This window comes from Orcinus orca, chromosome 17 (assembly GCF_937001465.1).
Source record: "Orcinus orca chromosome 17, mOrcOrc1.1, whole genome shotgun sequence".
Lineage (NCBI taxonomy): Eukaryota > Metazoa > Chordata > Mammalia > Artiodactyla > Delphinidae > Orcinus > Orcinus orca.
Genome location: NC_064575.1, coordinates 47,209,417 through 47,237,000, shown reverse-complemented (window position 1 = coordinate 47,237,000; position 27,584 = coordinate 47,209,417). Strand labels below are relative to the sequence as shown.

Below are 27,584 nucleotides of genomic sequence, written 5' to 3'. Positions count from 1 at the left end.
CTTTCTCTTATGAAATATGTATATTTAGTTCTATTACATTTCCCTCTTCTTCTGTCCACCCTTCCATTAAAAATGTTATGAAAACACATTAAAAGACAAAGATATAGCACTGAAAGGTAGGACAGTGATTGGACTGTCAAGCAGCTTAATGCCAGAATATGGAGGAAACAGCTCTATATTTACATAGGTGAACTAAGAATTACAGCTGATAAAATTTGATGTGAATATCAAAAGTGATTATTAAAAGAGAATATAGATAAAACAAATATACTCATAAAATTATACAAACTTAAGAGGAGGCAAAGGAAGATGTGGGGTGGTGATAGGAGGAAAAACATGTTAAAATATCCATTTTACACAGAAAATAATCAAAATACAGTACGTACATTTTCTGCTTTGTTTAACAGAAAAGATACTTTTGAATAACTTAAGGATAATCACGAGCAGAATTAAATCAGGATTATTATTTCCTAAATGAATAAAGAAAAGAAAAAAAAGAAGAAATCTCAGAAAATAAGGAAGGGTGGTTGACATGACTGCATAAAGATAATAGAAGAAAAGGCCTATTTTTACTTGTTTTTTTTTTTTAATGTTCTAGGTTCCCCCCCCAGCTTTATTGCGGTATAATTAACAAATAAAAATTGTATCTATTTAGGTTATACAACATGATTTTTTAAGGTGTACAATGTGACTTAACATATGTATACATTGTATAACATATGTATACTTAACTTATATATAACATATAAGTATAACATATGTATACTTAACATATGTATACATTGTGAAATTATTACCACACGCAAGTTAATTAACACCTCCATCACCTCACATGGTTATAATTTGTGTGTGTATGTGTTTGGTGAGAACACTTAAGATCTACTCTCTTAGCAAATTTCAAGTATATAATACAGTATAATTAACTATAGACCCATGATGTACATTAGCTCCATACAACTTATTCATCTTACAGCCAAAAGTTTGTACCCTTTGACTGACATTTACCCATTTCCCCGGGCCCCAGCCCCTGGTAACTACCATTCTATTCTCTCTTCTATGAGTTTTATATTTTTAGATTTCACATATAAATGGGATTATACAGTATTTGTCTTTTGGTGTCTGGCTAATATCATTTAGCATAACACCTTCCAGGTTTATCCATGTTGCTCCAGATGGCAAATTTCCTTCTTTTTATGGCTAAATAATTTTCCTTTGAATGTATATGCCACATTTTCTTTATCCATTCATCTGTCCATAGACAGTTAGGTTGTTTACATATCTCAGCTCTTGTGAATAATGCTTCAGTGAACATGGGAGTGCAGATAACCTCTTCTAGATCCTGATTTCATTTCCTTTGGATGTATACCCAGAAGTAGGATTCCTAGATTGTATGGAGGTTCTATTTTTAATTTTTTGAGGAATCTCCCTCCTGTTTTCCATAATGGCTGTACCAATTTACATTCCCACCAAGTGTACAAGGGTTCCCTTTCTCCACACCCTTGCCAATACTTGTTATCTCCTGTCTTTTTAATACTGGAAACAAACTTATTTTCAAATCCAAGCTCTGCATAGTCTAGCTGTGTGGTTTAGTCAAGTCTCTGAACATCTTTGTAACTCAGTCTTCTCATCTGTATAATGAAAATAAAATGCCCACTTCATATGGTTATTGCAAGATTGAATGAGATCAAACATGCCTCCTATTGCATGGAATCAGTAAAATTTCACGTTCAAAGTAGCATAGTCCAGGCATCTCTTGAAGAACATAAAGGAAATTTAATTCAAAACTTAAAGTATGACTTCATAAAATACAGTTTTCTCATAGCCCATAGCTTCTTGAGAATCCCCATTCAAGTCCCCCATTAGTTTACACATCACCAAGCTCTCCTTGGTCCATATCAGCTCTTGTTCTCATAGTCCTTTCCACCCTTCCCCGTGAACCATCCAGTCTTGTCTCTCTCTACCCACTTTCCTGATGCTCTGTTTAAAAATCATAAGAAAATGACCACAAATTCAGATCTCTTCTTACAGGAAAGAGGATGAGGGAAGTTGCAAAAACTCAGGCAGAGAAAAGAAGGAAGTGAAATTGGAATTATGCTTTAATAATTTTTATCCCCATAACATATGTAAAGTGCCTTACACATAATAAATACTTAATACATAATTATTTCCTTTCTCAATGGCTCCCAACATTTCATAAATGCTTAGCCTTTGTTTTTGATATGTCTTCCATAAATAAAAATAATTATTTAATCCTTGAACACTAAATTTCTCAACACTCTCTCTCCAACTCTACCAAATTAGCAATATGAAAATGGGCACTGCTTCACAGGAGAGGGACTGCTGTTTTAAACCAAACTTACGATTCAGATAAAATTTAAAACCTATATTACAATATGAATAATCACCTCCTCAAGTCTCTAATCTATGCTTGAGTTTTTTTTTCATTGCATTTTCTTAAAGCAAGGCACACCTGCACCTCATACCATCCCCGAGGGGGCCTAGAGTGAAACTAGACTCTGCAAAAGACCCCCTTGGTGATTCCAACTTTTTTAAAAGTAAGAGTTTTTTCTCCTGACATTTTAGAAGTGTTATTAAAACTCACTGGATTCTTGGGATTTGGAGAGGGAAGAAAAGAAACAACTGAAACCTTGATTTTCCTCCCCTGGATATCATGTTTGTTTTGACATGTGGGTGTGGTGTGCTTTTCTGGCAATGACTGCACAAATTCAACCCTGGGTGTCTACAGGACACAGCACAGCCATGTCTATGTTGCTTGGACAAGGAGTATTGCTTTTCTGTCTGCAGGTCATTCACCCACAGCTGCTGGGTTCAGGTGTCATAGCACCAAGTTGCTCTGCTCTTTCATTAAGATCTTAAGCTACATACTTATGTGTCTGATAACAAACAGGGAGAGGGACTGTCAAAAAGTTCAATGTAGTGGTAGATGGAGATGGGCTTTGGGGTCATGGATCTGTAGGAAAGGTACAGGTTGCAAGTTTCTGACCCTTTGGACAAGACACCATTGTCTTTTGTATGACACGTTTCTAACTGAGTGTCAGGATGCCATCATTTCTGCCCCATCTCTTTTTCATTCTGCAGTTCTTTCTGCCTCCTATCTCAGTGGAAGGTCTTCTCAGATGTCTTTGAAAGTTTCAGGTTGCATATCCCTCATATATCTTGGCACTTATGTAGAGAGTGATATATGTTTTTTTGCAGAATTTCTTCTGCTGAAATGAGTTCTAATATTTTATTTGCTTCAGTCATCATCTTTCCCTTCCTCCGGCCATGGATTATTCTGCTTCAGCCATACACAGTGGACTACTTGGGGTTCACACCTTCATCATATTATTTCACACCTCCATACCTTTGCATGTGCTGCCCCCTCTACTTAGAATTCCTTTTCCTTAGAGCCACAGACATAGAAAACAAACTTATGGTTGCCAAAGGGGGAAAGGGGGGGGATGGATAAATTAGGAATTTGGGATTAACATATACACTCTACTGTATATAAAATAGATAACCAACAAGGACCTACTATATGGCACAGAGAAATATACTAAATATTTTGTAATAACCTATAAGAGAAAAGAATCTGAAAAAGTATATATAAAACTGAATATATATATATATATATATATATATATATAACTGAGTCACTTTGCTGTACACCTGAAATGAATACATTGTAAATCAACTATACTTCAATTTAAAAACATTTTTTAAAGAATTACTTTTCTTCACTTCATTTAGCTATCACCAGTGCTTGTCTCTCAAAACTCAAGTCATGTCACTTCTTCCCAGAAATCTTCCTTGACTCTCCCATTGTGCTCCCCTAGCAGCCTGTAAATACCACATAAAACCAATATTTCCTGAGCACTTATTAAGAGCTAAGCATTGGGTTAAGCACATAACCTCTATTAATTCATTTAATCCTCATGACAATCTTATGTTGAAGGAACTGTTAGTTAGAATCCTTTTACAGACAAGAGGAAGAGATGACGAAACATTAAGGAACCTGCCCCAGGCTAAGCTGGTGGTGAGGTCCAAATTCAAGTGCAGGTCTGTCTGACTTCAAAGCCTGTCCTCTTTAGCAATAGATTATTTTACCTTTTCTAATAATTAAGGTATATGTGCTGATATACTTTAATTATGGGAATGCTTTCCTGGCTCTTCCATTAATTTGAAAGTTCCTTGGGGTCAGAGCTAAAATCTTACTGCAGCATATACTAGTCAACTGCCTGGCTTAGATCAAGGGCTCAACACAAAGAGCTGTTGAATAAATAAGAGTGGAGGTCTCTGTTCTGTCACTTTCTGTGTTCAGTTTACATTAGAGTACGTCTTTTCTCAGTAAAACTGAAACTCAACTTCACCAGGTCAAACCATGCCATATGCTAGTGAGGAAAAGCAGAAGGAACCCGAGGCAACTGCCATATTGGCAGCTCTGAGTCGAGTGAACAGGAAAAACAATGTGTAAGTGCCCATGGATGCCAAGCTCCAGGGATGAATTAGTTTGTGCAGCTGGGAGTCAGTGGCAGCCAGCCCACCAATTTCACACAGGAAGCAATCATCAATAGAGGAACACAGACAGAGGGCAGGAGAAAGATACCCTGTGCAACTAAAAACTGATTGAGAGAAATCCACGTTAAGTCCAAATAAAGAACAAGATGGTGTAGACAAGATTAAATGTAGTGTCTATTTCAGTAGTGACCTTACAGGACTGACTACAGGATGTGCCTGAGCATTTGCAGTAATCAAATCACCTATAGTTAGGACTTAGTAGTGACTCCCAGAGAAACAGAGATCCAAGATTTGCTTAGAGAATTGTACCAAGGAGAGAAAGGATCTGCACTCATGGAAATAACTATGTGGTAGTTTTCTAGGCAGTTTCGAATCCCAAGCTCACTTACTTAAGAATGAATGGGAGTGTATAAAAGCAAATATGTGGCATAGTTAAACAGATAAGGTGATGAATGAACAGTCCTACTGAAAGTAACAGACTAGGAATTTGAATGAGAAAAAATATGATTGTGGATGAGATCTGTGATGAGGAGAGGAGAGAGTCAGGTATTTTCCAGGAATTTTGAATGTAGCAATTTTAGGGGGTCATGTGTTATATATATAGCTGGAGAAGTCATACAAGTGTAACAAACAGGGAAGAACAGTTATGTAGTTAGGTAAGATTGAAAAGTGACCGCAGAATGGGTTTCAGATGAGACAAAAGGGAGAGTATAAATGAATGTGTATTTCTGCATAAGGGTAGGCATGAGAAAACTGGGTAGGAAATCAGGGAGGCAGTGTAATGGATAATGAAAAGCAATGAACTAGCAGTCAGTGCTGGGTTCCACCCACCAGCGGGTCGTTATGTGAGAGGACAAATCAATACATCTCTGTGGCTTACTGTTGGACTATGTGGGCTCAAAGCTCATCTAGCTCTGAAAGTTTATGACCATATCGTAGCTTAAAAAATAAATAGACCATCAAAAGGAAAAGAGAAATCAAAAACCTTAAAAAAGCAAAATGGAGTGTGCCAGATGCACATAATAGAATCCATAGATAGATAAACTGAAGGTGAGGAAATGAAAGCCAAAACACCACAAATAGGAGTAAATAAAAGGAGTTCAGAGGTGCACTAAGATGTAAGCTCCCTGAGGGCAGGAGCTGTGTCCATCTTGCTTCTCACTCTGTCCCCAATACCTAGAACAATGTTTGGCTCATAGTGGGTGTTGACTTGACTGGAAAGATGGGCAATGCCAGATTGTTATAGCGATCCAAACAGGGCACTGATCTGGAAAGCGTCATGGAGGAGATGGTCAAAAGAAAAAGATGTCCAATAAGCACAAAGTATTCACAAGTCATCAACATCATGTATCTGTATGACTGATACCTTACATGGGGATTGCCATCAACTTACCTTACTGCATAACCCGTGCAGTAAGTGCACCAGGACATGGGCCACATGAAACATTGGCTTGAAGCTAAGTGTGGTGACATGGAATTAATTCAGATATTGAAAGGACTTTAAAGCAGTACAGTACTTGCCAAGTTCGTTTTTTTTTTTCTTCAGACAAAAGCATGTGTTTTTCCACAGAAGAACACCAAGGGGCCTTGATCATGAATCCATTTTTGTATTGCAGGACCATTCCTGAGGGAATACCTCAATTATACTAAAAACCTTCCCCAAATAACTCCAATGTCTTCAAGGTTTAGCCCCAATTATTTTTTTTTCCAAGTAAAGCAGGTCCTCTAATTTACAACTCACAGCTTTCCAAAGAGTAGGAACTTTAACAAGGCGTCTACATTTACCTATCTTAAGTTCAAAGACTATATGGACTTACTTAAGCTTCCCTGCCTCATTTCATCACCCACAAATCAAGAGCTTGGATACAATAATGAGGTAAACCAAACCAGAGGTCCACAGGCATTGTCAGAGGACGCTGGCCAATAAGTTGGGCCAAGTTTTCCAGGGTTCAACATGGCATTCCTTTCATCCAGCAGCCAACACATTTGCTTTGAACACCTGGATTGGACACTGTACTAGGTGCTAGAAAGATTCATAAGTCAAAGTGTCTCCCCAGAAGGCTTTATGGTCTAGTGGGAGAGACAGACAGGTCCACATCTAAACAGGAAGGGAAAAGAAAGAGAACTGATACTTGTTAAATATCTGCTGGAGGCCAGGTACTGTGATACAGGCATCATCTTCTCTTCTTTATTTAATCCTACAGTCTCTTTTACAGACAAGAAAATTGAGGTTCAAAGAGGGTATTTACTTAACCCAAAGTCACAAACCTGAGTGTAGCATAATACAATGGGCATCCAGAGCTTTTTCTCCTTGAAAATCCATTCTCTCGTCCCTCTACCATACTCAAATGCAATTTTCAAAAAGTGAAAATAACAGTGGTGATAAATGCTATACTAGTAGTAGTTTGAACAAAGGGCTATGGGAGTGCAAAGGGCACAGTAAAACTGTGACTAGGAAAGGAAGGGGGTCAGGGAATGCATCACCGAGGATATGACATTTGAGCTGGGCCATGTTAAACAGCTGGAGTTAGTCCTGCTGGATTACTAATGTGTTGATTTTTTGACTACACCTCTTGGGCACTTACCAGAGCCACAAAGTGAAGGAAGCAATAATTCTTCTCTGGTCACCAAAACTGCTGAAATGCAGTCACCTGCTATTTCTACACCCACTGGTTTCACACAGAGAGTTTCTCAAATAGGGTTACAGTTAGAGGATGTTAGCTTAGGGAGTAGCAGGTGTGTGGATGGAGAGGGATGTGGGCCATGTCTGTTGGGAAGGGGAGCGTCATGGTGCTTTTGGGCCCCTCTTGTTTGTATGCTGGGACTAGAGTTACCAAGAATAGATAAATGGAAGCTCCAAAGAGGATCTGCAAAGGCACATGGTACAATTTTCGTCTGAGAGTTCTTTTAAAGAGAAAGATCTCAAGCATGGATTTTTTTTTAAGAAGCAGAGTTTCTGTTTACTTATTGATGATAAATCAACAGGGTTGCATGGCAGCCAAATGGGTCTTTGAATGTGCTGTTTCATTTTTCCCATTAAGTCTAAGGAGTGTCCCAGAAATGGAAAAAATAAGGCATTAAACTTCAGTGAAGCAAAATTTGGAAAAATGTGTGTGATCCACTGAACAAAAGACACTGGGTTGGACATTAATGGAAAGAAACTTAGAGTAAATTATGGAAAGTTTAGTGACTATGTACTCTGAAAATTAAGGAAAATAATGGAATGCCCACATAAAGCACAGAGAGTCACCAAGTGGGGAGGGAAACGGAAAAAAATTGAAAAGGTTTTTAAAGTACTATGATGTTTCTCTATAGGAGAAGGTGCACAAAGGCAATAGCTGAATAACTACAAGCCAAGTGGCTGAAGCAGAGAATGACAGCAGTTCCCAGGTAATCTTCCCTCCCAGGTTAACTCCCCTCTTATAAATGATTCCTCCCACTGTGACCAGTGATCTCTCTAAAATTCAGATCTGATTATATCACTCCTCTGTTTAAATGCCTTCAATGACCTAGTCTCAAGAAAAAGTCCAAATTCCATGGTGTGCCATGCAAGAACTACCATAATGCAGGCATTCTTACTATCCAGCTTTGTCTCTCCCCTTTCCCAACTCACACCTTATTCTCTAATTGTGCTGAGCTATCTGAAGATACCCCCAAATCGACCTTTGAAATGTTGAAAATACTATTTCTCCTACCTGGAATGCTATGCTTCACCACTATCTTCTTTTTCAAATATTTGAAAATAATGTTTGAAATAAATGGTTCAAATATTTTGGGTGTTTCAAACATTTTGTTTCATTTTGTATGAACAAACCTTTCAATTCTCACAAGAACTTGGAGGTAGAAGACAATTCTTATTATCATCCCTATTTTATTGTGAGAAAACTGAGATCAAGTCTTTTGCCCATTACTTAAATCCAGCCAATCTTGTTTCCCAGTTCGTGATCTTAACATCTTAATAGGCAAAGTATGTGCTGTAGTGGAGTTATGTATAAAGTGCTCTCTCAAATCAAAGACAAGACCTGAGCCCAGAACTGAAATTCAGGAAAACTTTCTTGGAGGAGCCGAGCCCTTTCTTGTGCTAACCTCAGGGTCAATACAGTGAATCACTGCCTTAGCTAGTTGAATGAGCAGACCCACTTACCTCAAATTAGGTGAGAAGAAAGAAACCAGGGTGGTAGTCAAATGATTCACACAGGTGTGACATACCCTTTGTTAAATATTAATATTTTTATACCATTTGGGAAATAACTATTGCCCCCAATATCCCCAAGTCCCACCCTTGTCATCCTGGCCATCCTAGCTGCAATGCCAGCTTTATAAGATTTAAGCTTCCAAACAGGTGTGAATCAGTTTCTATTTTTGCTATTCTATTCCATTGATCTAATTCTCTACACCAAAAACGCACTGCTGTAATTAACTATAGGTTTGTAATAAATCTTGATATCAGCTAGGCTGAGTCCTCCTACTTTGTTTTTCTTCAGAGGTGTCTCAGCTATTCATGGCCCTTTGTTATTCTGTTTATGTATTTTTTATGTTTATCAATGTACTTTGTTTTAGGTATCTATTGCTATAGAACAAATTATTCCATTAGTGGCTGGAAACAACTCATACTTATCTCACAGTTTTTGTGGGTCAGGAACACTGGAGTGGCTTAGCTGGGTGGGGGCCTCCAGCTCAGGGTCTCTCATGCTCAAGTTGTGGGCAAGAGCTGGATAGTCATCTCAAAACTTGACCTGGGGAGGAGTCACCTTCAATTTCCCTCATGTGGCTGTTGACAAGCCTCAGAAGATCCATGTCCAAGTTCAGCCACTCCGGCCTCTCCACAGGGCTGCCTGGAGATGTAGAAACTGGCTTCCTCCAGAGCAAGCAATCCGGAGAGAGTGAGAGCCAGCACCTGAGGCAGAAGCCACAGAAGTGACATCCCGTCGTGTCTTCCATATTCTATCCGTTAGAAAAGAGTCATTAAGTCCAGTCCACCCCAAGGGGAGGGGGTCACACAAGATATGAGGAAGCGGGGATCATTGGCAGCCATCTTAGAGGCTGTCTACTATAATTTATTTATTTTAAATGTAAATTTTTAAAATAGAAAATACCTTCTCATAGTTAAAAACTTTACATGTACCAGAGGCCATATAGTAAGAAGTGTCCCTCACACTCCGTTTGTCAAGTTCTATGAAAAGTATTGCTGAAATTTTGACTGTAATTGCAATGAATCTAGAGATTTGAGAATTGGTATTTTTGTGATATTGAGTCTTTCTCTCTCCATGAAAAGATGAAGTGTCTTTTGTCTAGATCTTGTTAATATCTTTCAGTATACTGTCATATTTTTAATTTATTTAGGTCTTATTAATATCGTTCAATAGATTATCATAATCTTCTCTTTAACGATTCTGCACATCTATTAGATTTATTTCTAGTACTTTATTTTTGTTGCCATTGTAAATAACACCTTTTAAATATATATATTTTCTGACTACTTGTTGCTGATTGTATATATGCAATTGACTCAAATATTGACATACATCCAGCACCTTTGCTAAACTCTCTTAATAATTCAAAAGAAATTGTCAGTGTATCTTCTATGTGGATAATTTTGTCAACTGCAGTGATGACAGTTTTATCTCCTCCTTTCCAAATTGTATATCTTTTATTTATTTTACTGTGTTGGTTAGGGCTGACAGTGAACTACCGTTTTGTTTCTGATTTTAAAGGGAAGGTTTTGACATGTCATGATTTAAATAAATCTTATGTAGTTCTTTTGTAGATATCACTTTGCAGATCAAAGATATTCTTTTTTATTTCTAGTTTACTAAGATATTTTAAAATAGTTAATGGACTGGGAATTTTAATTATTCTTTTATTTTCCATATATTAAGATGATTATATCATTTTCTTCTTTAATCTGTTAATATGGTGATTATTATTGAATTAACTTCATAATTAGGAAACCATCTTAGTAATGATGTATATTTCATTGGATTTTATTTGCCTATTATTTCCTTTAGAATTTTTGTATCTATATTAGTGAATGAGATTGTCTTGTTATTGACCTTTCTCATACCATCATTGTCTGGATTTGATAATGAGGTTTAATAGCCTCATAAATTAAGGTGGGAATATTTTCTCTTTTCTTATTTCCTAGAAAATTTTGTAGAAATACCTGTTATTTAAATATTTGAAAGTATATGAAATAATTTGCTTGTAAAATCATCTGACCCTAGCATTCTTTTTGTGAGAAGATTTTAAACTTACACTGATTAAAATTATTTTATGGTAATGTGACTATTCAGGCTTTATCTTTTCTGTTGATATGTTATATTTTTTCAAGTAATTTGCCCATTTCATCTAATCTTTTAATGGATTGGCATAAGTTGTATATAATATCCCATTATCTTTTTAAGTTCTTCTGCATCTGAAATTACATCCTCCTTTTTTATTTATTTATAATATAGGTTTTTTGATGCCTATCTCATTTTTTAATCAATCTTACTGGACATTGAGCAATTTTGTCACTTCACAAAAACCCAACTTAGTTGATTCTCCTTGCTTTCTATTTCATTTATTTCTTTCATTTCTACTTTTATCCTGATTATTTCTTTTTCTCCACTTCTTACTTTACTGTTATTTTTAGTTTCTTTTTTACTGAAGTATAATTTACATACAATGTTATGTTAGTTTCAGGTGTACAACATAGTGATTTGACATTTATATACATTATGAGATGATCACCATTGTAAGTCTAGTCACCATCTGTCACCATTTAAAGTTATTACAATATTATTGACTATATTCCCTATCCTGCATATCAAATCCCCGTGACTTATTTACTTTATAACTGGAAGTTTGTGCCTCTTAATGTCCTTCACCTATTTTGCCCATCTTCCCTCCATCTTCATCTCAGTTTTTTCTATCTATGAATCTGTTTCTGTTTTGTTTTACTTATTAATTTGTTTTGTTTTTTTAGATACCACATATAAGTGATATATGGTATTTGCCTTTCTCTGTCTGACTCATTTCAATTAGCATAATACCCTTTAGGTCTATTCATGTTTTCACAAATGTTTATAATGGCTGACTAATATTTCATTATATTATATACATGTACCATATCTTCTTTATCCATTCACCTATTGATGGACACTTAGGTTGTTTTCATATCTTTGCTATTGTAAATAATGGTGCAATAAACAGCATTGCATATTAGCATTTTCATTTTCTTCAAATAAATTAGCATTTTCAAATTAGCATTTTCATTTTCTTTTTCAAATTAACGTTTTCATTTTCTTCAAATAAATACCCACAAGTGGAATTGCTGGATCATATGATAGTTCTATTTTTAATTTTTTGAGGAAACTCCATACTGTTTTCTGTAGTGGCTGCACCAATTTACATTCTCACCAACAGTGAATGAGGGTTCATTTTTCTCCACATCCTCACCAACACTTTTTTGTTTTTGTCTTTTTGATAGCAGCCATTCTCACAGCTGTGAGGTGATATCTCATTGTGATTTTGATATGCATTTTCCTGATGATTAATAATGTTGAGGACCTTTCCATGTACCTGTTGGCCAGCTGTATGTCTTCTTTGGAAAAATATCTGTTCAGGTCTTTTGACAATTTTTTAAATTGGATTGTTTGGGTTTTTTGATATTAAGTTGTATAAGTTCTTTATATATTCCAGATATTAACCTCTTATCAGATATATGATTTGCAAATATTTTCTCCCATTCATGAGGTTACCTCTTTGTTTTGCTGCTGGTTTCCTTCACTTTAAAAAAAAAAATTCAGTTTGATGTAGTCCCATTGCTTATTTTTGCTTTTGTTGCCCTTGCATAAGGAGATAGATCCCCAAAATTATGCTAAGACCAAAGTCAAAGAGCTGACTGCCTATGTTTTCTTCTAGAAGTTTAGTAGTTTCAGGTTTTCCATTCAAATCTTTATTCCATTTTGAGTTAATTTTTGTATACGGTGTAAAATAGTGGTCCAGATTCATTCTTTTGCATGTAGCTATCCTATTTTCTCAACATCATTTATTGAAGAGACTATATTTTCCCCATTGTATAGTCTTACCACCTTTGCTGTAGATTAATTTGCCATATGTGACTGGGTTTATTTCTGTCATATTGATCTATGTGTCTGCTTTTATGCCAGTGCCATACTGCTTCGATTACTATAGTTTTGCAGTATAGTTCAAAGTCAGGGAGTGTGATACCTCCAATTTTGTACTTTTTCTCAAGATTGCCTTAGCAATTCAGTCTTTTGTGGTTCCATACAAATTTTAGGTCTATTTGTGTTTTTTCACAAATGCAAAAAAAAAATGCAGTTGGTATCTTGATAGGGATTGCATTGAATCTTTATACTGCTTTTGGTAGTATGGGCATTTTAACAATATTAATTCTTCCAATCCATGAGAACAGTATAAATTTCCATCTATTTTTGTCATCTTTAATTTTTTTCATCAATGCCATAGCTTTCAGAGTACAGGTCTTTCACCTCCTTGGTTAAATTTGCTCTGAGGTATTTAAATTTGTGCAATTGTAAGTGGAATTGCTTTCTTAATTTCTATTTTTGATAGTTCATTGTTAGTGTACACAAGTGCAACAGATTTCTGTATGTTAATTTGTATCCTGCAACTTTGCTGAATTCATTTATTAGTTCCAATAGTTTTTGGTGGACTCTTTAGGGTTTCCTGTTTATAGTATCATGCCATCTGCAAATATTGACAGTTTTACTTCTTTCTTTCCAATTTGAATGTTGTTTCTTTTTCTTGTCTGACTTCTGTGGCTAGGACTTCTATAATAAAAGTGGTGAGAGTGGGCATCCTTGTCTTGTTTCTGACCTTACAGGAAATGCTTTTAGCTTTTTGTCATTGAGTATGATGTTACTCATTGATCATTGAATGTGGCCTTTATTTTGTTGCAGTATGTTCCTGCTATACCCACTTTTTTAAGAGTTTTTACCATGAATTGTGTTGAATTTTGACAAATGCTTTTTCTGCATCTATTGAGATGATCAATGATATTTATCCTTTGTTTTGTTAATTTTGTGTATTATGTTGATTCATCTGTGGTTGTTGAACCATCCTTGCATTCCTGGAATAAATCCCACTTGATCATGATGTATGATCCTTTTAATGTACTGTTAAATTCTGTTTGCTAATATTTTGTTGAGGATTTTTGTACCTATGGCCTGTAATTTTCTCTGTGTGTGGTGTCCATCTGGTTTTGCTATCAGGGTAATTCTGGCCTCATGGAATGATTTTGGAACTGTTCCCTCCTCTTTGATTATTTTTAGAATAGTTTGATAAGGATAGGTATTAACTCTTCTTTAAATGTTTGGTAGAATTCACCTGTGAAGCCATCTGCTCCTGGACTTTTGTTTATTGGGATTTTTTGAGTTACTGACTCAGTTTCATTACTAGTAATTGGTCTATTTAGATTTTCTGTTTCTTCCTGATCTAGTATTGGTAGGTTGTATGTTTCTAGGAATTTATTCATTTCTTCTAGGTTTTCTAATTTGTTGGTGTATAACTGCTCATAGTAGTCTTTTATGATACTTTGTTTTTCTGTGGTATCAACTGTAACTTTTTGTCTTTCATTTCTGATTTTATTTGGGCTCTGACTCTTTCTTCTTGATAAGTCTGGCCAGAGGCTTATAAATTTTGTTTATCTTCTCAAAGAATAAGCTTTTAGTTCTATTGATCTTTTCTAGTTTTTTTAGTCTCTATATTTTATTTCCACTCTGACCTTTTTTATCTCCTTCCTTCTGCTAACTTTGGGCTTTGTTTATTCTTTTTTTCTTCTAGTCCCCTTAGGGGTAAGGTTAGATTGTTTGAGATTTTTCATGCTTCTTGAGGTCGGCCTTTATTGCTATAAACTTCCCTCTTAGAACTGCTTTTGCTGCATCCCATAGATTTTGGAAGGGTACATTTTCTCTTCTTGTTTGTTTCAAAGTTATTTTGATTTCCTCTTGATTTCATTGACCATTAATTGTCTAGTAGCATATTGTTTAGATACCACATATTTTTATTTTATCCAGTTTTCTTTTTGTAGTTGATTTCTAGTTTCTACCATTTTAATTGGAAAAGATTCTTGATGTGATTTCAATCTTCTTCAATTTACTGAGACTTGTTTTGTGGCCTAACTTGTGATCTCTTCTGGAGAATGTTCCCTGTGGACTTGAAAAAAATGTGTATTCTGCTGGTTGGGGTTGGAATGTTCTGCATGTATCTATTAAGTCTATATAGTCTAATGTGGCACTTAAGGCCAGTGTTTTCTTAGTGATTTTCTGTCTGGATCCATTACCATAAGTGGGGTATTAAAGTCTCCACTATTACTGTCAATTTATCTTTTTTATTTCTGTTAATATTTGCTCTATATATTTAGGTGCTCCTATGTTGGGTGCATAAATGTTTACAACTGTTATATTCTCTTGTTGGAGTGTCATAATTATGTAATGCCCTTTGTCTCTCTGTTGCTATTTTTAATTTAATTTTTGAGTTGTAGTGTTAGCTTATTAATCTTCAATCATTCTTTTCTAATACAAATATTTAAGTACTGCTTTATCTGCATTCCAAAAATTTAATATGTAATATTTTCATTTTCAATCAATTATAAGTATTTCCCAAATTTCATTATGATTTTTATTTGTCCCATGAGTTATTTAGGTTTTAAATTTTCAAATGTATGGTGTGGTTTAGTAATCTTTCTGTAAAGTATTTCTAACTTAATTGCATTGTTATCACAGAACATAGTCTGCATGATAAGAATTCTCTAAAATTTTATGAGTCTAAATTCTGGTTAGTTTTCATAAATGTTCAATGAATGCTTGAAAAGAATGGTTTTCTCTAATCATTTGGTGTGGGAGTCAATATATCAAGTTTGTTGACAGTGGTGGGCAAATGTCCTTTATTCTAAGTTATTGATTGTTCTGCTTGATTTATCAATTGCTGAGAATTGTTTTAATATTGGTTATAATAATGGTGGATTTTTCTCTTTTTTTATAGTTTTTAGTATTTACCTTATATGTTTTGAAGGTATATAATTATGTGCATGCATGTTTTGAACTGTTATTCCAAGGGAATTCAACCTTTTACCATTATATAGCGGATATTTTTATTTCTAGTAGTGATTCTTGTCTTAAAGTCTTGTTTTGTCTGAAGTTCCCATAACCACACCAATTTACTTTTCATTATTATTTTCTGGTATATCTTCTTCCAGCATTTTACTTTCAATTTTTATATCCTTACATTTTGTGTAAGTCTCTTATAAACAACATAGAGTTAGATCTTTTTTTAATCTTTTTTAATCCAGTCAGACAAACTTAACCTTCTAATTGAAAAGTTTAGTTCATTGATATTTACTGAGATTGTTGATGTATTGAATTTCTCTTTACCACTTTATTTTTGCCTTTTTATTTGTCCTGCTTTTTTTGTTTATATTTTTCATTGCCATCTTTTGGATTGCTTAAGGTTTTTGTTATTTTTCTTTTTTTTAACCTTTATTCATTTGGAAGTTTACACTGTATTTCTATTATTTCAGTAGCTGTTTAGAAATTTTAACATGTAAACATATCAAAGTCTAAAATGCTTTAATATTAGTTGCTCCAACTTACATGCTATTATCAGGAAATATTTTACTTGTATTCAAAATTTTTTCATATTCCACAAATTAAACATTATTATTGTCATTGTTGTTTTAAATATTGTTTTATACAATAAATATTTATCTAGATTTACCCACATGTTCACTCCTTTCTTCACTATCCTTTCTTTCTTCCTTCTCAGACCTTCCCTCTGGGATCATTTTCATTCTTCTTGAAGTGAATTCTTCAGTAGTTACTCTACCGTTGGTAATAAACACCATATTTGATGGTAAATAGTTTTTTGTTTTCCTGAGAATGTCTTCATTATACTCACATTCTTAAAAGACAGTTTTGCTGTGCGTTTACATTTATTTTCTCTCAGGCTTTGAAAACAGTATAACACTATATGCTATTTTTCATTTTTTTCTTTGTTATTTGTTTCTAATCTGCTTTTTCTCTCTGACTACTCATTAAATTTCTTTTCCTTTGTTATTTTGCAGCTTCACTGCAATGTAACTAGATATATAGATATAGATACAATGTTTGCGTCTTTCCTGCTTGGAACTTAGTGATTCCTAAATCATAGGATGTGTGTCTTTTATCTGTTTTGGAAATTTTTCACTGTTATCTCTTAGAATATTATCCATTTTTCATTTTCATGGCCACTCTCTCTGTAACTCTGATTACATGTATGTTGGACATTTGCTTTCATGTTATGACCCATGATTTTTGATGTTTCCTTCATGGTTACCATATCTTTGACATTGGTATGCATCTGGTCATTTCTGTAGGGCCATCCTATAATTCAGTCCTCCTCTTGAGTTGTATGGAATCTGCTTTTAAAACTAACCGAGTTTATTTCAATTATGCTTTTCAAGTCTATAATTTCTTCTTCAAATGTGCCTTATCATCACTGAGAGTCTCTAAACTCATACTTTCAGTACTGTTTTATTTTCCTTTAAACTTATAAAATATGCTCTTTCTCTAGTCTATATTTGAATATCATAAGTCTTTGTATGCTTGATATTTGTTTATTTGTTTCAACTATTGGGTATTTCTGCTGATTCTCAGCCATGTTTCTTGTTCCCACATCTGTTTTGTAATGTTTAACTGTTGAGTTGTTTATCTGATATACTTTTATCTGAATGAATTCTTAGAGGCATGAAGTTGAGAGTTCTTTCACCCACATAAGATTTATATCTGCTTCTGGAATCCACCTTTAAACCTATTATTTTCTAATAATTTTGTTTTAAGATAAAATAAGCAAATTTCCCATGTAAATTAGGATTTACCTCTAGTTCACTGAAGATGTGGCCCTTTTTGTTAGGTACTGTCTTGGCTTCATATGCAGGTCTTTTATGTGACTCCTTACATTATATGGACACCAATATTTGTTCCCTGCTACCTATGAGGCCATTAAAACGTAATCTCTGGATCACCAGAAATCCACAGGTGCCCAGAAAGCAGTCATGGCCTTTTCTCCCAGGATTTATGCTTTTGTTTCATGTTTGAGTGCTGGGGATTTCCTTACTCTGTTGCCAGCTCAACCATGTAATGAATAGTTTTTTCTAAACACTTTATATAGTATCTGGGATTATTCTATAGTGTAAGGCTTTGCAGAATATCAAGTTTGTAAAACTGCCAAAAATGGAAATCTAATTTATTATTTTTAAACTTTGCCTAAATTAGAACAGTTCTTTTTTTAGATGACTAAGTTATTTTCTATTAAAAATTCCTTATAATAAAAATATGTTTCTGTAAAACAGAAAATTACAAAAACTTCATAGAAAGAGAATATTGCTGAAAATTTTACCACTTCCCCAAAATATTCATGTATTAGGTTAAACCATTCAAAATAGTCCTTCTATAGGTCAAAATTAACTTTACATGGTTCAAATAAATATTTCCTTCCAGTGTTTTTTTCAATAACTGTGTTATATAGTTAAAGTAATAAGTTATATATAGTCTTATATATTTTTCCCTTTGTAGAAACATTTCCCCATTAAACTTCTCACAATAGCTTGCTTATACAATACTTATATACATGATATTTAGCATAATTGTTTTAATCATTTCCCTATTTTCAGACATTTAAATTGTTTTCACATTTTTATATAGCTAATACTATTGTGAACATCTTTATGCATAGAGCAATTTTCTGAATTTTGTATTTTCTCTTAGAATGGAGAAATGGAAATGAAATTGCTGATTTAGAAGCTTAAAGTTTTTAAGAATCTTATTACCTATCAGCAAATTACACTCCCACTTGCAGATGTAAAATATCAGAATAGAATATTTGGAGTCTCTCTCAGTTTCCTAATTTGGTATTTCAACATCTCATTAGAAAAGTCATGTGATGCTTTATAGCTCTAACCTACATCTCACCTATTGAGATGTGTTCTCATTTTCATATTATCTGTTCTTGGTTTAAATATCACCCAGATACTCACCACATTTTGTGTAATTACTGAAAGAATCTCATCCAACTTCCGTTAGGAATTTTTTCAAAAGTACTATAAAAGTCAAATTACTTAAATCTACCTAAATTAACTCTTCAAAGAGATATGCCAATTCTCACCAAAGGCCTAAAATTTAGTTCCAAGCAAGTGTCGAGATTTCATTTCATTTCCATTTGTGGAAACACCATTTTGTTCCTCTCTCCAAAATTCTTCTCTATGTAACACAAAAGGCAATAACTCATACATTTTTTTCTCACTAGACTGTTTCAATAACAATAATAAGAGCTACTTTTTATTGGGTGCCTAATCTATGCCAGGAATCATGTTAGGCACTTTACATGATCTCTAATTCCCATAATAAACTTGCAAAGTATCATCATGCTCTCTTGATATCTGAGAAAAACTGAGTCTCAGAGAGGTTAAAGAGCCATGGAAAATAAAGGGTGGGATCAGAGTTGAAGTGGATTTGGCCAAAGTCAAGCCTTCCTCTACAGAAATATAAACAAGCACACACTGGTCAAAGTTATGGCTCAATAAAGCAGGAGAGGGGGTCTCTTTTGTGCAGCACACCAGATGTCTTGGGGCAACAAAAGGAGCCATGGACATAATGGGTCACCCTTTATGTCATAGATAGAATTTAAAGGCCACTATAAAGAAACCTAGCTAACCACTCTCACCACTTTTATTATAGAAGTCCTAGCCACAGAAGTCAGACAAGAAAAAGAAACGAAACTGAAACAGTTGCTGAGAAACAAACAAAAAAGTTGAGAAAATGAATGCATAGTCTGAAGATGGTTTTCCCAATGGCTAAGTTTAATCAGCTAATAACACCCAAGAACAGCACGGCTAAGCTAGTTTTTTTATTCAATGCCATATTCAAGTGATGTTGTTTCACAGCTTTAATAGCCCTGTCAACATTCATCAGGGAATCAGTGCAGCCCTCCAGAATCCTGCCATAAAAACACAGTGGATTTTTTAAATTAGAGTCGTGCAACCTTCAGCACACCCCAACTCTATGTTGAATTATGTGTCTCACTCTCACCTTAAGCTCACCAAGATTCAGAGGAATCCAAGGGAAGCAGAGAGGGGTCAACATGGGCCCAGATGAACAAATGTATTTTCATAGGTTTCACAGTAAACTTTTAACTCTTGATGCCATGGCTTTTTTTTTTTTTTTACATCTTTATTGGAGTATAATTGCATTACAATGGTGTGTTAGTTTCTGCTTTATAACAAAGTGAATCAGTTATACATATACATATGTTCCCATATCTCTTCCCTCTTGCATCTCCCTCCCTCCGACCCTCCCTATCCCACCCCCCTCTAGGTGGTCACAAAGCACCGAGCTGATCTCCCTGTGCTATGCGGCTGCTTCCCACTAGCTATCTACTTTACATTTGGTAGTGTATATATGTCCATGTCACTCTCTCACTTTGCCACAGCTTCCCCTTCCCCTTCCCCATATCCTCAAGTCCATTCTCTAGTAGGTCTGTGTCTTTATTCCTGTCTGTCTTACACCTAGGTTCTTCATGACATTTTTTCCCCCTAGATTTCATATATATGTGTTAGCATACGGTATTTGTCTTTCTCTTTCTGACGTACTTCACTTTGTATGACAGACTCTAGGTCCATCCACCTCACTACAAGTAACTCAATTTCGTTTCTTTTTATGGCTGGGTAATATTCCATTGTATATATGTGCCACATCTTCTTCATCCATTCATCTGTTGATGGACACTTAGGTTGCTTCCATGTCCTGGCTATTGTAAATAGAGCTGCAATGAACATTTTGGTACATGACTCTTTTTGAATTATGGTTTTCTCAGGGCATATGCCTAGTAGTGGGATTGCTGGGTCATATGGTAGCTCTATTTTGAGTTTTTTAAGGAACCTCCGTACTGTTCTCCACAGTGGCTGTATCAATTTACATTCCCACCAACAGTGCAAGAAGGTTCCCTTTTCTCCACACCCTCTCCAGCATTTATTGTTTCTAGATTTTTTGATGATGGCCATTCTGACTGGTGTGAGATGATATCTCATTGTAGTTTTGATTTGCATTTCTCTAATGATTAATGATGTTGAGCATTCATTCATGTCTTTGTTGGCAGTCTGTATATCTTCTTTGGAGAAATGTCTATTTAGGTCTTCTGCCCATTTTTGGATTGGGTTGTTTGGTTTTTTGATATTGAGCTGCATGAGCTGCTTGTAAATTTTGGAGATTAATCCTTTGTCTGTTGCTTCATTTGCAAATATTTTCTCCCATTCTGAGGGTTGTCTTTTGGTCTTGTTTATGGTTTCCTTTGCTGTGCAAAAGCTTTGAAGTTTCATTTGGTCCCATTTGTTTATTTTTGTTTTTATTTCCATTTCTCTAGGAGGTGGGTCAAAAAGTATCTTGCTGTGATTTATGTCATAGAGTGTTCTGCCTATGTTTTCATCTAAGAGTTTGATAGTTTCTGGTCTTACATTTAGGTCTTTAATCCATTTAGAGCTTATTTTCGTGTATGGTGTTAGGGAGTGATCTAATCTCATACTTTTACATGTAGCTGTCCAGTTTTCCCAGTACCACTTATTGAAGAAGCTGTCCTTTCTCCACTGTATATTCCTGCCTCCTTTATCAAACATAAGGTGACCATATGTGTGTGGGTTTATCTCTGGGATTTCTATCATGTTCTATTGATCTATATTTCTGCTTTTGTGCCAGTACCATACTGTCTTGATTACTGTAGCTTTGAGGTATCGTCTGAAGTCAGGGAGCCTGATTCCTCCAGCTCCGTTTTCATTCTCAAGATGGCTTTGGCTATTCGGGGTCTTTTGTGTTTCCATACAAATTGTGAAATTTTTTGTTCTAGTTCTGTGAAAAATGCCAGTGGTAGTTTGATAGGGATTGCATTGAATCTGTAGATTGCTTTGTGTAGTAGAGTCATTTTCACAATGTTGATTCTTCCAATCCAAGAACATGGTATGTCTCTCCATCTATTTGTATCATTTTTAATTTCTTTCATCAGTGTCTTACAATTTTCTGCATACAGGTCTTTTGTCTCCTTAGGTAGGTTTATTCCTAGATATTTTATTCTTTTTGTTGCAGTGGTAAATGGGAGTGTTTTCTTGATTTCACTTTCAGATTTTTCATCATTAGTGTATAGGAATGCAAGAGATTTCTGTGCATTAATTTTGTATCCTGCTACTTTACCAAATTCATTGATTAGTTCTAGTAGTTTTCTGGTAGCATCTTTAGGATTCTCTATGTCCAAAATATAGCAGAGGGAGGAACACTCCCAAACTGATTCTACAAGGCCACCATCACCCCGATACCAAAACCAGACAAGGATGTTACAAAGAAAGATGCCATGGCTTTTAAAAAAATGAATAAATTATGGTAGGAAAATCTAACTCTCACCAACATGACACTTGTTAGGTAATGTATATGCTGGACACAAGTTCTGTGAAACATAGAAAAGTAGATGTAAATTCAAGATTCTGGTGGCATCAAGGTTGCTATATGCATGTACATACACACATATAGCACCTGCACAGAGAATGTTATTCAGGCAGGAAATTGGGAGCCTAATTTAATTTGTCAGCTTTATTATTTTTTAAAAAAATGATAATATTTACCAAATGTCTTGCATCCATGTTCTTATTAAAAATATAATGAGTTTTCTATGATTATCATCCCTGGTTTTTGAATGGATCTGTGTACTCACTGAAAATCTACAGCTGGAGGTATTAGGAAAGAGGAGGGTATTCAACAGCAAAGTATAGACACTTGCTGCTTTTCCTAAAAACCTGATTGCAGAATCGTAGATACTTTGCTATTAAAACCACAATACATTGGGCTTCCCTGGTGGTGCAGTGGTTAAGAATCCGCCTGCCAGTGCAGGGGGCACGGGTTCGAGCCCTTGTCCGGGAAGATCCCACATGCCACGGAGCAACTAAGCCCGTGTGCCACAACTACTGAGCCTGTGCTCTAGAGCCCATGAGCCACAACTACTGAGCCCGCGAGCCACACTACTGAAGCCCATGTGCCTAGAGCCCTGTGCTCTGCAACAAGAGAAGCCACCGCAATGAGAAGCCTGTGCACCACAATGAAGAGTAGCCCCTGCTCACCAAGACTAGAGAAAGCCCATGCACAGCAACAAGGACCCAACCCAGACAAAATTAAATAAATAAATAAATAAAATTTGTAAAAAAAAAAAACAAACATAAAACCACAATACATTATGTTGATGGTCACTTCTGGGTTTGAAGCTTCCATTTTCCATGAATTAAATGGAAAAAGTTTGTTCTTTTTATTTTTGCAATTCACTACTCAGGAGCTGTATTCAAAAATAAATAGCTCTAGGCAACTATAGGAAGAAAACTTCCAGTTTAACTGATATGAGATCCATTTGCTAAATATGGGGGTAAATTAAGTTTTTAAATTATACAATGTAAAAATAAATAGCTCTTACAATGGCAAGAAATAGAAAAATGCATACTCTGAATCTCCACCTATTAGCGATATTTTTGCCATAGCTCTCATTTTCTCTAAGATTAAATAATATGTTAAACATGATTTGGTCTTTTTTTAAGTTTATATTTACTATAAATCAATTATCTTGAATTTGATCTCAAATTTAATTTTTCTTCAAATAAACATATACAGCATCGAGTAGTATAGATATAAAAAAAAAACAACAACTTTCCTCACTTACTCTACTCAGAGTATGCCAATCATGAAATCAAAATTCTGTTTCATTTTTTAAAATAAACCAAAACTTTTTATAAAATGTTTCTTTCCAAAAATTCACGTACAAATTTTGACCTCACTTTTGTAATTTTCCTTGGCAAAATTTCTGGAATAAATTAATCAAATGCAACCCTCCACAGGAAAACACTTCCAAAAAATAACTTCCTCCCCTGAAATGGAATCTACAGAATGACAAGTGACTTCTCCACTTAACAATGTAAAATTTAATGCTTATTTGCCAAAATATTCGTTTTTATTGATAAAAGGAGACTTTGATTGGCAATTCATTAGATATGTGAAATAATTTATTTCCTGTTATATACCAAATATTCAGGTACAAATATATCTGAATATCTAGAATAGATGCATTGGAAAGAGAAGAGCAAATCTGAGGTCATATTTTTATTCAGGATAGTAATCTAAGAATATTCCTACCTTTTGATAAATTAGGCTTGAGGCCAAAGTGGAATAAAACAGGTAAGGAAATTAAACTTGTTAAATTTTTTGTAATTGTTGTAATGGGAAGTAACATCTCATAAACTTGTCTAGGAAGAAAATTCTGACCTCCTGTAATAAAGTCAATATGTGCAGAGAAATGTCATGAGTGTCAAATTAAGGGTTGATCTGTCTTCCCTGGAAGAAATACCAGGCCACCTTTCGTCAAGGACTAATTTCATAAATGAGCCTAGCAGGTAGTTACCCAACCTGTATGTTCTGAAAACTCTAGCAATGCTGCCTTTCTCAAAACATCTTTCCAGTGTCTGTTACTGGTACTTAAAATACACCATTAGAAGATTATTATCCTCCTTTCATGTTTTGTCCCATGCTAAAATATAAATACTACAGAGAATAATAATATATAAAGCTTATCAGTCATTTCTGTCTTCATGGTGATGAGTTGTTAATTGAAGAGATAAATAAAGTTGGAAATAATCATCTGTAATGGGAAAGGAAATGCTGTAAAGGTAGAAGGCCCTGGAAGATTCTGGAAGGCACTGGGAATTATGGGAGGTCACGGGGAGAGAAGGGAAGGCAATTTTTTAAACTTTTTATTTTATATTGGAGTATAGTTGATTAACAAGGTTGTGCTGGTTTCAGGTGTACAGCAAAGTGATTCAGCTATACATATACATGAATCTATTCTTTTTCAACTTCTTTTCCCATTTAGGTTATTATATAATATTGACCAGATTTTCCTGTACTATACAGTAGGTCCTTGTCGGTTATCAATTTTAAATATAAGGAAGGCAATTAAGCCAATGGAAGCTTCACAGTTTCTATTTAAATGGAGTTATAATCCTCCTGGGGCATAGCTGCATGGGGTGAAATGTTGCTGGTTGGGTCAAACTCTGCTTCTAAGAGCTAGGAAGATAACACAAGTAAGGTCTTTTGAAACAGAAAATAAAGTATAAAATAGCTAAGAAAACAAACCATTTTTTGATTTGAAAATATGATCCTCAAAGAGTCAGGATCTACAGACATCTGTAACTGCATTTCTTTTCCTGTGTCTACAACATCATTAGAAGGCAAGAAACCCAACAGCAACTCTTTCAGAGGAGGGTCCAAGGGAACATAACGTAAGTATTTCTCTAAGTGTGTTCCATGGAATACTTAAGTGGATAGATGCTAGAGTGATGAGTGGGAGGGAGTTCTTTAGATAAGTAAGTTTGAGAAAAGCTTTACACCATAGGTCTCTCTTAAAGGGTTAAAACATGTGTATGGCAGAGACTATTGCATATTCATGAAAATCCATCTCCTTGTTCTCCAGATCACATTTCCCAGCATTCATTTGCAGTTAGGTGTGGCCATGTGCTGGGTTCCAGACAATGGGATGTGCTTTCTCGGTAGAAGTCATGTGTACTACTCTCTGGATTGGCCCATAAAACCTCCCATGCACCATCTTCCTTGCTCTTTGCTCCTTCCAAATGTCTGGAATGGAATAATTCTGGGGTGATCTGAGGACCTCTTCATTCAGGATGATGAAATTGATGGACGGTGAGTGGCTTTATGAATTACCTTTTGGAGGCAGCCACCTAATCAAGAGCTCTACTGTTGGACCATGTCATGAGCCAGAAATATATCTTATAATGTTAAGCCACTGAGATTTCAGTATTTTTTCCTATTACAATGCTTTAGGTATTTATCCTAACTAATAAAATGCTTTGCATCTTAAACGTTTGAAAGGCATTGCAGTTAAAAAATCATATTTACTTTTATTAAACCCAATATTTTCAACTGATTTAATCACAGTACCTTTATGGTTTTGTTTTGTTTTTACTTTAACAACTATTAGCTAGTAGAACTATTAGTTTTTCTATTGGGGAAAAACTATATCTTTCTTTGGGGAAGACTCACTAAGCCTTTCTTCACTCCCTCTAGACTTCTAGAAGTTTATTCTAGCTAGAAGAGAAGGAGAGGACTAAGAAACAAACTATGGCCAGGATTATGGGGATGTACAGCACCAGGGATTTTAATTATAAACTCACCCACAGAGCCATGTTAGGTATTCCAACGCAGAATTAACTAGGTGAGTGCGGAGAACAGAGGCATATGGTCTCTGAGGAAGCAGCTCAGAGACAGCCTCTCCCACAACTGGGAGCTGGGCCTGGCCCAGGGGAACTTTGCCTTCATCCACGAGGACTTTGATGTCAAAGAGATCTTCTTCAATTTCTCCAAGGGGGAAGTGACTGACCCCTTTTGACCCTGTTCTCATCAAGGTGAACATTTTCCACCTGGACAAGTACAAACAACTCAAGTCAAGGTGCCCATCATGTACTGGGCAGGCAAGTTTGCCTCCACAGTTGATAAGAATTTTCGTTGCCACATCCTCAAACTGCCTTATTGAGGAAATGCCACCATGCTGGTGGTCCTCATGGAGAAGATGGGTGACCATCTTGCCCTTGAAGACTACCTGACCACAGACCTGGTGGACACACAGCTCAAAAACATGAAAACCAGAAAAATAGAAGTTTTCTTTCCAAAGTTCAAATTAGATCAGAAGTATGAGGTGCATCTACAGGGACTGAGGAATATGTAAAACACAGCATGGAAAGGCAATCAGCACAATCCAGGTGGTGGGGAATAATTTGCAAGAGAAAAATATTCCATTTCTTTGACAAATTAGTTATAAGGGAAAAAAGGAAGTGGGAGTGGTCTATATATTGAAAAAGTCTTAAGAAATATATCTGCCATTTGCAATGTGTTGTCTTTATCTAGATCATGATTCAAACAAACTATAGTGAAATATGACATTTGTGAGAGAATAATTTAACAGTGGATACTATTAAGTATTCTTAATAATACCTGACAATTGTATTGAATTTATGATCATAAAAAGTCTTTAGGGACTTCCCTGGTGGTGCAGTGATTAAGATTCCGTGCTCCCAATGCAGGTTCCCGGGTTCGATCCCTGGTCGGGGAACTAGATCCCGCCTGCAGCAGCTAAGAGTTTGCATACCACAACTAAGGAGCCAGTGAGCTGCAACTAAGGAGCCTGCCTGCCACAACTAAGAGCCAGTGCAACCAAATATATATATATATATATATATATATATATATATATATATATATATAAATTTAAAAAAAGAGTCTTTATCTTCTAAAAAAAGGATGAGGTACATGAACTGCTGAAGGAGATGGGAATCAGCAGAATCTTCTCACCCTGGGCTGACCTGAGTGAACTCTCAGTTACTGCGAGAAATATTAAAATAACCAAGGTTTTACAAAGAGCAATGATTGAGGTTAGTAAGGAACTGAAGCAGTGGCGGGAAACCTGTCAGAAATCACTGCTTATTCCATGCCTCCCATCATCAAAGTGGACCGACCATTTCATTTCATGATCTGTGGAGAAACCTCTAGAATGCTGTTATTTCTGGGCAGGGTGGTGAATCCAACTCTCCTGTGACCTATGACATGCATGAGTATTTAGAACTATAGCAAATGTTGAATCTGAGGTGTTTGAACCCACACAGGACGGTGGCACTGGGTGTCGAAAAGAGAGAGTGTCCCCCCTTGTCCTCAAATGCTAGTTTGAGTCGCTCTGAGATAAATCTGAGTATTAAATTCAAACTTATTTTAAGGAGAAAAAAATAAAGTAAAAGGAGGGGAAAAAGCGAGAATCATATATAGAATCTAAGGACTAGTGAGAAGAGACAAGTGTGGTGACAAGGTTCTAATTTTTTTAAATTTTGCCTTACTTTCCTCTTTTCATATAAGGAATCATTATACAGGAATAGTAATTACTAATAATGGCCTTGTTCAGTTACTTTAATAAAAATACCTATTGTGATCTTG

General features: G+C 35.4%; 1 pseudogene; it reads left to right on the top strand.

Annotated features, from left to right (window-relative positions):
• Positions 1-4,381: 4,381 nt before the first annotated feature.
• LOC101272450 (protein Z-dependent protease inhibitor-like) lies at positions 4,382-27,195 on the top strand (annotated as a pseudogene).
• Positions 27,196-27,584: the final 389 nt, after the last annotated feature.